This window comes from Ahaetulla prasina, chromosome 5 (genome assembly GCF_028640845.1).
Source record: "Ahaetulla prasina isolate Xishuangbanna chromosome 5, ASM2864084v1, whole genome shotgun sequence".
In the NCBI taxonomy this organism is placed as follows: domain Eukaryota; kingdom Metazoa; phylum Chordata; class Lepidosauria; order Squamata; family Colubridae; genus Ahaetulla; species Ahaetulla prasina.
Genome location: NC_080543.1, coordinates 53,544,119 through 53,553,020, shown reverse-complemented (window position 1 = coordinate 53,553,020; position 8,902 = coordinate 53,544,119).

The following is an 8,902-nucleotide window of genomic DNA, read 5'->3' as shown; positions in this document are numbered from 1 at the left end:
AGTCTAAAGTATTTAATGCTTCTGTAATGAGCAGTCTTCCAGAACACTTACGAAATATTTAACATCAGTATAGTTTTGATTTTAAAGCTGGAATTCAGTTTCTTTAAGCAATTATTTTACCCAGACTGTAAGCCTTTAACATAGATTGTTGTTAAATGATAAATAAGAAAGCTGCTCCTTTAGTATTTAGGAAAAAGAATTACAAATGATTAAGGAAAATGAAAACATTTCTGTCTCAGTTAAGAACTGTCATTTTATTAATTGGTGATAGAGTTTAGTATTGATTCTATCAATAAAATGAGTCATTTAGATGAGTCGTTTATGGAGAAATATTTTTGCATAAGATGTCTGATGGGGAGGCAACTAATCTGCCTGTTGATGTGATTGAGTAATTTGATTTTGGGGGTGGGGGGGTTCCATCTGCAATTTACTGGAATTGCCCAAACTGGACATCCTGTTGATTTTTGTTTTAAAAGTAAGAAGCTAATTGGCAAAGTAGCATATTATTGCCTTAGTCTTTTTTGTTACTATTGGCCTATAAATCAGAATAATTCAAGGTGACTTACCATAAAACTAAGGAAAATCATCAGAATGCAAAAGATATAAAAATTAAATGAATGAATGGGAAGTGTCCTCTTCATCCAGAGCTTTACTGCAAATTAGTCTTATTGAAATATTTGTATTGTATTTATACTTACAGGTGTGATTTTTGTTGGTGATATTTTTATTTCTGTAGTTGATTCTGTTTTTTAAAATTGTTAGCTGCCCAGAGTCACTTGTTAGAGGCAGGCAACTTGTATACTAAATAAATAAATACGAGCTTTAGTATCACTGGGTTGTATTCCAAATAACTTGGCAGATGACCTTTTCAAAAAGTCAGATTTATACAAATAATTCTTGACTTATGACCATAATTGGGACTAGAATTTTCATTTCAGTCATTAAGTGAATCACTGTGGTAGTTAAGTAAATCCAGGTTCCCCAGTAGGTGTTTTTTGATTGAAATTAGCAAAAAAAGGTTGCATATTATTATCATGTTACTGTGGGATGCTGCAACTAGTCACAAATATGAGCTAGTTGCAATGCGTTTGAATTGCGATCACATGACTACAGATGTGTGATGGTCATAAGTGCAGTACAGGTCATACATCACCTTTTCCAAGGCCACTGTACCTTTGAACCATCATTAAACAGTCATAAGTCAAGAACTACCTATACTACTGTTGTAAAACACAATATGGATGGGACCAAATGGTTGTCTGGGAAATAGTATTGTAGAGTACATGAACAGTAAAGGAAAGGCACGTTATCTGGGCATCACAAGATAACATTGTTTAAATGAAGGGATTCAGGAATACCATCCTGTGAGATCATTTAAGACAAGCGGAGAAAGGTAAGTTCTTAAGTCATGTAGGGCTTGATAGATGAAAACCAGCTCAATGAATTGCATCCAGAAACTCATATCCTATAGAGCTCACTGGATACAACACAGTTACTGTGACAACACAAAGCAAAATTGTCATATAGAAATACCGAGGTATATTCATAATTGATTATTAGGCCACACTCTGGATCTGCTAAAGCTTCAGAATGATCTTCATTGGTGGCCCCGTGTACAACACATTGCAGTTATCTAAGAAAGAGATCCTTAGACATGGGCAGTCCAGGAAAGGGCACAGTGGCACATAAGACAAGACCATTCTGGCCATGGCTGCCATTGAATGGGATACTATCTAATGAAATAGTGGCAGTCTGAAATTATTTGCCAGATTTATCTATAGCTTTCTACTACTTGGATTTTAAGAGGTCAGCAATGAAACAAATAAAAGGAAACAAAACATTAAAAATCAAATGCCAATCATTAGTATTCTGAAGGAAGATATCGTGACGTGCAGAGCAAAATTTATAATAGTTTTGAAGTGGCAACTTGGAAGTTCCTTCTTCTTGTGGAATGAGTGTAAATTTGAAGCAGGTTTCCCAACGTATCTCAAATTAGTATAGTGCTCATATCAAAGTAAATAAATTGCATTTCAGATGTAATATCTTTTGTCTTTCTAGGTGAAAATTTGGCAAATTTATCATGATTCTTCAACAGCTCTTTAGATTTTCTTCCATTTTCCGTTCAGCCCTGTCTGCCCAGTTGCGTAGAAATATTGGCTTTTCCGCCATTGCATTTAATAAAGCAAAGGAACTTGATCCTGTACAGAAGCTCTTCTTGGACAAGATTAGAGAATATAAAACCAAGAGCCAGTAAGTTAATCATCAGTTCATTTATATGACCAACTACTTTTACTACTCACACTTTCTGCAAGTTATTTTATAGTTTTATTTAAATGTCAGGTGTATATGTTTAATTAAGGGATAATATGATTTTTTTTATTTGTTACTAATTTTTTGATGAAATCCATGGATTGGAAGATCTTGAGATTATGGATTTAATTTTATATAGGTTAAGTTGTGTAAGAGTTCTATAATACCCTTTCTCTCTTCATCTACTTGCCTCTGAATGAGATAATGCACAGCATCCCTCTATGACCGCCCACCCAGAGAGTCTGAGACTAATAAATGAATTGAAAGGTGGAAAATCTCCCAGGTCATTCATTATCTTCAATAAATAAACAACTGTGTTTTTGACTCATTTGTTTAATTGGATTCTCTTTGTCTACTTCTAGGACTTGCGTAGAGAATACATTGCATTTCAAGTCATATTTATGCAGAAATATTAAAAGTTGAAAATGGTTCACTAACTTTTAAACATCATTGTAAATCTGTATCCCAATGCTGTACAATGCACATTTTGGAAACACTCTTTCAGCTTCCATGTAGTATTTCAAACATTCTAATTCACATAGAAACAGGAGTGATCCTTTGGAATCCATAGTCTAAGGTTGTTATCTTTCTTATTGGTTTAAACTTATATTTTTTATTGGCTCACTAATGCTTGATTTTGCATCAAGATGGGACAGCTGACCTGTGCTGTGGGGCTTTTGTATCCATTCTTTGCTACTTCTAGGCCTAAAGACCAGGGTGGATTTGATTTAAATCAAGTCAATTTAAATCACAATTTAAACCATTATTTAAATCACTAGTAAAAAGGCTTGATTTAAATCAACTCGATTTAAATCATAATTTTTAAAGAGCAACTGTCATCTCTGTCCTCAGTGGCTCCTCTGACCCGCTGTTGACTCACCGACAGTCCCAATATTGCGGAATATACAGCCTCATGTATATAACTAAGCATTTCATGCTGAATAAACTAAATTATTAATGTATCTTAAGTAGAAAACTACCTTTAGATAGATTTTTACTCCAAAAGCATTTTATTAAATTAAATTTGACAAAAATAAAATCGGATTTAAATAAATCAATTTATTTTTTTTAAAAAGCATTGATTTTTATCTACCCTACTGAAGACAGCAAAAGGTGAGATTTGCCAAAGGGTCTATGCCTATGATATTGTTCTTCAGACGAGCACTATAAGCAATTTAACAAGAATGGGTTCCTTCCTGGAAACCATTAGAAAATTCTTTTATTCTCTTGCCTAAATTTTATAAATTTTGTTTTGCTTTTTTATATTTTGATCTTTTTGTTTAATATACCGGTATGTGTAAATTTTAATTGGTAGGATTGTATGGTTTTATTATCATTGTAATGCTTTTACAATGTTGCTTTGGGATTATACAGTGGGTATAAAAATTTGACACACCCGTTAAAATGCCAGGTTTTTGAGATTGAAAAAAAAAATCAGACCAAGATAAATCACTTCAGAATTTTTTCCCCACCATTATTATAAGAACCTAGATCAGAATCCAATTGAAAATTTGGCAGGTATCCTGAAGAGGGCTGTCCACAGGAAATGCCCTCATAATCTGTCAGATTCCGAGTGCTTTTTTAAAGAAGAATGAGCAAAGATTCCCAAGGCAAGATGTGCCACACTGATAAGCTCCTACTTGAAAAGACTGAATGCTGACAAAAAATCAAGTGCTTCAATAAAGTATAGAGATGTGCACATCTATGCAACCACATTATTGTAAGTTTATTATCATCTTCCCCCTAAAAGATTTCAATTTGCTTTTCAATTGAATTGTACAGTTTATATATTATTATTATTGTTGTTGTTGTTGTTGTTTCGATTTCTATACCGCCCTTCTCCCAAAGGACTCAGGACGGTTTACAGTCAAAGTAAAATCAATTAATACAAAGGAAAATTTAGAGTTGGTTGAAGAACTTAAAACCGACCCCTTATTAAAACCCCACTAGGCCAGTCCTGACGGATACCTGGTGGTAGCGTGTTCCAGAGGGTTGGTGAAAAAATAAAGGTGAAAAAATTCTGAAGTGATTTATCTTGGTCTGATTTTTTAATATTTCTAACACCTAACATTTTAACAGGTGTGTAGTCTTTATATATCCAGTATAGTTACTTTGTTGGTCATTGACAATAAATGGTAAATTATTATATGATGGTGCATATGATATTAATACACTTCCTGAAGGAAGAATAAATCCTGGGATTCTCCATACATGACTCACTAATGGACTGCTTCAACAATGGTAGCAGGAACAATTGAGCAGGAAATATTAGGTTTAAAGTCATATTGTATCTTACCCTCCCAAATAGTGTTGAAGTACAACACTGTAGTCATATATGACAGGTTATACCTTCTGTAATGTTTCTAGCATCAGCAAGCTTTGCCAACTAGTTAACTATCCATTGTAGCTTAATTTATTTTCTGTTACCATATGTTGTAATGTTACTAAATTTCCTCCAAGAATCTTCCCTAATGTTCTCTTCCATTTTCGGGCAAATTGAGCAGGTACAGGGTATCCGCAACAAATGAATCAGGTTATCCATTCAAAAAATATCTGCTGTGGAACAGCTGTCTCTTTCACAATATGTTGTTTTATGATGGATATGGCTATTCCCAAAATGCCATATAGTAAAATATAAACTAGTGAAGGATACTCTCTGCCAAAATACTTTGTCAGGTTCCCATTTTTTGGGAATCAATGCATATAACCGTATAGATGCAAATACTGTACTTTCAAAAAAAGTCTGTAGCTACCCAGAGAGCATTGCAGTAATCCAGGCGAGACGTCACGAGGGCGTGAGTGACCGTGCATAAGGCATCCCGGTCCAGAAAGGGCGAACTGGCGCACCAGGCGAACCTGGTGGAAAGCTCTCCTGGAGACGGCCACAAATGGTCTTCAAAAGACAGCCGCTCATCCAGGAGAACGCCCAGATTGCGCACCTCTCCATCGGGCCAATGACTGCCCCAACAGTCAGCCGAGGACTCAGCTGACTGTACCGGGATGCCGCATCCACAGCCACTCTGTCTTGGAGGATTGAGCTTGAGCCTGTTTCTCCCCATCCAGACCCGACGGCTCCAAACACCGGGACAGCACTGATAGCTTCATTGGGGTGGCCCGTGTGAAAAGTACAGCTGGGTGTCATCAGCGTACAGCTGGTACCTCACACCGAAGCCACTGATGATCTCACCCAGCGGTTTACATAGATGTTGAACAGAAGGGCGAGAGAATCGACCCCCGCGGCACCCCACAAGTGAGGCGCCCGGGCCGACCTCTGCCCCTGTCAACACGTCTGCGACCGGTCGGAGAGATAGGAGGAGAACCACCGATAAACGGTGCCTCCCACTCCCAATCCCTCCAACCGCGCAGCAGGATACCATGGTCGATGGTATCGAAAGCCGCTGAGAGGTCTAATAGGACCAGGACAGAGGAACAACCCTCATCCCTGGCCCTCCAGAGATCATCCACCAACGCGACCAAAGCCGCCTCCGTGTTGTAACCGGGCCGGAAACCGACTGGAACGGGTCTAGATAGACAGTTTCATCCAGGTGCAGGGGAAACTGATATGCCACCATATTTCTACAACCTTCGCCGGGCGAAGGTTGGAGACCGGACGATAATTACCTAAGACAGCCGGGTCCAGGAGGGCTTTTGAGGAGGGGCCTCACCACCGCCTCTTTCAAGGCGGCCGGAAAGACTCCTCCAACAAGGAGGCACTGTAATCGCCTGAGCCAGCCTCGTGTCACCTCCTGAGTGGCCAGCACCAGCCAGGAGGGGCACGGGTCCAGTAAACACGCAGGCATTCAGCCTACCCAACAACCTGTCCATGTCCTCGGAGCCACAGGGTCAAACTCATCCCAGAAAATGTCACCAAGACCACCCTCAGACGCCTCATCTGAATCGCCGCAATTTTGGTCTAGACCGCCTCAAGCTGAACGATTTTATCGATAGATAACCGTTAAACTCCTCAGCACGCCCCTGCAACGGGTCATCCCGCCCCTGGTGAAGGAGGAACGGGTCACCCAAACAGGGCGGCTGGGCGGTTATCTGCCGACGCAATGAGGGAGGAGGCGAGCAACGCCGCTTCTCAGTGCCACTAGGTAGGTCCTAGTATAGGACCCAACTAGTGTCCGATCAGCCTCTAAACGGCTAGACCTCCAGGAGCTCTCAGGCGCCTTCTCCGCGCCATCCCCTCAGCTCCTCGGAGAACCAAGGGCAGTTGGGATCTGCGCCGGGTCAGAGGTCAGAGAGGCACGACACGGTCAGCCCCAGCCGCAGCCCGCTGCCAGGCTGCGGCTAGTTCCTCTGCCGTGCCGTGAGCCAGACCTCAGGAAGTGGCCCAAGCTCCGTCCGAACCTCTCCGGGTCCATCAGGCGCCTGGGACGGAACCAACGTTGTGGTTCCGTCTCCCTGCGGTGTTGAGTGGCGGTCAGAAAGTCCAGGCGAAGGAGAGAGTGATCTGACCATGACAAAGGTTCTATGACTACATCTCTCAAATCCAGATCCTTCAACCACTGACCAGAGATAAAAATAAGATCCAGAGTGCCACCCCCGATGTGAGTGGGGCCATCCACTACTTGAGTCAGGTCCAAGGCCGTCATGGAAGCCATGAACTCCCGAGCCACTGTCGATGACGAGCCGGCAGATGGCAAGTTAAAGTCCCCCATGACTAAAAGTCTGGGGGTCTCCACTGCCACCCCGGCAAGCACCTCCAGGAGCTCGGGCAGGGCAGCTGTCACGCAGCAAGGAGCCAGGTACGTGACCAGCAAGCCCATCTGACACCTATGACCCCATCTCACAAAGAGGGATTCACACCCGGCAATCTGAGGTACAGTGGTCTCCTCGGCTCTAGACTCTCTTTAATAGCAACCGCCACCCCCACCCCTACCCTGGGCCTCGGCTGATGGAATGCACGGAAACCCGTGGGCACATTTCACCAGGGCACGCCTTCAGTGCCCAACCAGGTCTCCGTAACGCCTATAAGATCCGCGGCGCCACCCTGGATAAGATCGTGTATTAGGGGGGCCTTATTGGCCACAGACCGTGCGTTGCATAACATAAGACGAAGGCCCAGGCTCTGAGGGTCTTGACCATCCGGGGAACGGGAAAAGTCAGAGGGATCGGGGCACGCGAATATACAGCCTCATGTATATAACTAAGCATTTCATGCTGAATAAACTAAATTATTAATGTATCTTAAGTAGAAAACTACCTTTAGATAGATTTTTACTCCAAAAGCATTTTATTAAATTAAATTTGACAAAAATAAAATCCGATTTAAATAAATCGATTTATTTTTTTAAAAAAGCATTGATTTTTATCTACCCTACTAAAGACAGCAAAAGGTGAGATTTACCAAAGAGTCTATGCCTATGATATTGCTCGTCAGACGAGCACTATAAGCAATTTAACAAGAATGGGTTCCTTCCTGGAAACCATTAGAAAATTCTTTTATTCTCTTGCCTAAATTTTATAAATTTTGTTTTGCTTTTTTATATTTTAATCTTTTTGTTTAATATACCGGTATGTGTAAATTTTAATTGGTAGGATTGTATGGTTTTATTATCATTGTAATGCTTTTACAATGTTGCTTTTTGATGTTGATTACTTGAACAATTTTATGCCATGATATATCACAGGCAAATACTTCATTTATTTGCTCTTATGTAAAAAAATGTGTATTGAACAGTATGACTTTATTTCTGGTACATGGTAATGGGAATCAAGTTAGAAAACTATTTTCAAAATAAACTAACAAGATTTTTTTTCTATTTTCAACAGAACCCAAATTTGATGAAGTTCAGAAGTGATGTGATCACGTGTATATGAAGCGTTAGGTTGGACATGTTGAGTTAGTCTGCAGTTATAACTTAAATAAACAGTTCAATGCTAACAATGTGCACTGGTGTTTTGAATTCAATTATACATATAGATTCTTATCCAATATGCTTATAAAGAATATTACTAAATATTTCATTACAAATTAATGTCTGTTTTTCTGATACGCTTTAATTACTAAACATAGTAAAATTTTGGGGAAATAATTTAAATAGTCCACATACCGGTAGTTCAATCATGAGAACTTAGAATGTAACAGTACACTAGATGTCTAATAATAGCAATAGGGTTACTTAAATGATTAAAATGTTATTTTTATGCACACCAGTGATTACCCTTGCTTGGCAGCCTTTTTCTGGACTCCACATTTTTACACAGAATCTTTTAAGGGAATACTTGCTTTTTTTTTTTATTATTTGCATTTATATCCCGCCCTTTATTTTGAATAAATAGAAGAGCCATTAAGATGGTAGATAATTTCACCACAAAGTCCATAACTTGTTGATACTGGCCTTTAGTAAAAAATTACTTTAAAGATAGTAAGCAAGCCTATAGTATGTCAAGGATATTAAAAACTGAATATTCTTTATTACCAATTTAATAAAGTATATATTTTTTAAAATCTTAAAAGAACAGTAAATGATGTCCCCCCCCCTTAAATGCTGACTTCATTTTGAGAACTGTGAAGTATGATCACATCATTTATTTTTGAAAATTACATGGCTGTCAAATCAGATATTTCTAGGATTTTTAATAT